This window comes from Pteropus vampyrus, unplaced genomic scaffold, assembly GCF_000151845.1.
Source record: "Pteropus vampyrus isolate Shadow unplaced genomic scaffold, Pvam_2.0 Scaffold113, whole genome shotgun sequence".
Taxonomy (NCBI): Eukaryota; Metazoa; Chordata; class Mammalia; order Chiroptera; family Pteropodidae; genus Pteropus; species Pteropus vampyrus.
In genome coordinates, this window is record NW_011888894.1 from 2,447,108 (window position 1) to 2,449,323 (window position 2,216).

A 2,216-nucleotide genomic window follows, 5' to 3' on the forward strand; every position below is an offset into this window, starting at 1 on the left:
TGACTTTATTCTCCATGTGACTTAACCTTTCTTTTGTTTTTGTTTTTTTGTTTTAGTTCTTTAGCTCTAAGTTTGAGAGAATCCTTAGGGTTAATCTTGTAAGTTCATTAATTCTATTTTCAGTTATGTCCCTTCTATTCAGCTCATCTACCAAATTTTTTAAAATATAACTTTTATTTTTATCAAAGTTACAAATACAGTTCTAAGAGGCAAAAGTTCTACAAGGCTTGTTACAAAAAGAACAGCAGTTTTCCATCTCCTCTTTCTCCCCATCTTTCTGTCAGGTAACTAGTGCCGCTTTAGGCGCAAACCAATTTGGGGACCGTGGAATCCAATGATTCCTCAGGTTATATAATAGGGCATTGCAATCACAAATCATAGCAGTGTGTTAGGCTTGCTAAAACTAAAAAAAAAAAGATCTATGAAAGATTTGCAAGAAGGTATTTAAAAAAGTACATAGGCTGTAATAAAAAATAAAAAGCATTTATTTGAGCAAAGGTGGGACTGCAATAGAGGGCACAGATTCAGGTAGCAACCTAAATTGTGCTCCAAAGGCAACAAAGAAAGGCAAGGTTTATAAAGGGCAAAACCATCAGAGCTCTTCTCATTAAGGTCCTCCATGTAAGTGAAGGATATTGGCTATGTTAGTTGGGATTGGTCAGGCCCATTATGTAAATGAAGGGTGCTGGTTGTCAGAATGGATTGGTTCCTTTCAAGGTGAAGAATGCAGATGGTCTTGTCACCATGATGAGGAGGAAGTAAAATTCATATATATCTATGAGGCAATCATTGATCCAGGATGTTCATTGCGCTTGAGCTGAAGTTTAGCAATAGTTCAGGAACTTAACAATAGTTCCAAGAGCTGATACATAAAATATGCATAGGCCCCACGTCTTCAATGGCCTCCTGACTCCATTTTAAGTGACTCTCTTAGCAATGCTATTCCATTTTATTTTCTCTACTGTAAGGGATTCTCAGGAAGAAAATCTGTTTTTCCAATCTGCTAAGTTGAGAGTGAGGGAAAAAACAGTGAGAAAGAGATAGACAGGAAGACAGGTCTGTTTTGGGACAGCCTCTTCCTGGGCCCAATGGTAGTGATAGATCTACCTCTGTTAGCACTTGACTTCCCCTTTCCCCGCCTCCTCAAACCTGAGCCAACAGATCACACTCTCCATGGAGGCAGCACCACAGCTGGTTTCACTTCCGGCCTGGGCTCCTAAGGAACGTGTAAGGCACTGCATGGCAGCAGATGAGCCACATGCCTGAGATTAACACAAGCTTTTGATTAGAGTCCTCTTTTGGTACTGTAATAACCTTTATTTAATGAACTTTGCTGGTATTTGGAATATGCTATTGCCCAATGTATCTCACTTTTAGATAGTATGATCTTAGAACTTTACATTGGCCTTATAGACAAACATAGCGAGCCAAGGTGACAAATACTCCATACCCTAAACTCCATTCCCCAACAGAAGGTAGTTTAATATTCTACAGGAAATATATATATAAAAAAAAAAAGCTGAATCATTTGCTATTTTTCCTTTTCTATGCCTCAAAAAGGGAGCACCATGTTTTTCTTCTCCAAAACTTGTTTTGGTTACCATGAGCTGCTGCAGCTCAACCAAAACAGCAAGCTGATTTGATCACAGGCAGGTTAGTAATTTGCATTATATCAATATAAACTTCAGCATGGTTTGATAGTCAAATAACAATGCATTTGCAGATCACTGTCTCCAGGGAAAGTGCCCCACCTCTACCCCTCATCTGACTCAGAAGCATGGTCACTGCCAGGGAAGGTATTTTTCCTTCAAGATTGTTGACTTTTTAAAACATCTGCTCTTCTAGCTTGTACCTTTCCCGCTGCCATCTGCAGCTCACATATACTGTTTGACTTCATGCTTCATGAAGTCAAACCATCATTATGAAAATGATCATAGGAATCAACATGGTCTCATTTGTTTTCACAAATACTCCAGGTAGATGTGGACAGCCCTAAAGTGACTGTATTTATGTTAGCGATCATAAAATCACAGAAGCTGCAAATAGTACTGGGTGAGTTACCATGATGGCCCATCCTATACTATATTTTTGTACAGGGGTTTTAACTTGATTTATGGTTCTGGTGACTGCTAGATTCAGGCAAGTCTGGGTAGGTATGCCAGATTGGTTGGAAAGGTCCACCAGATGTCTGCGAAACCTCACGCAAGAAGGGGGAA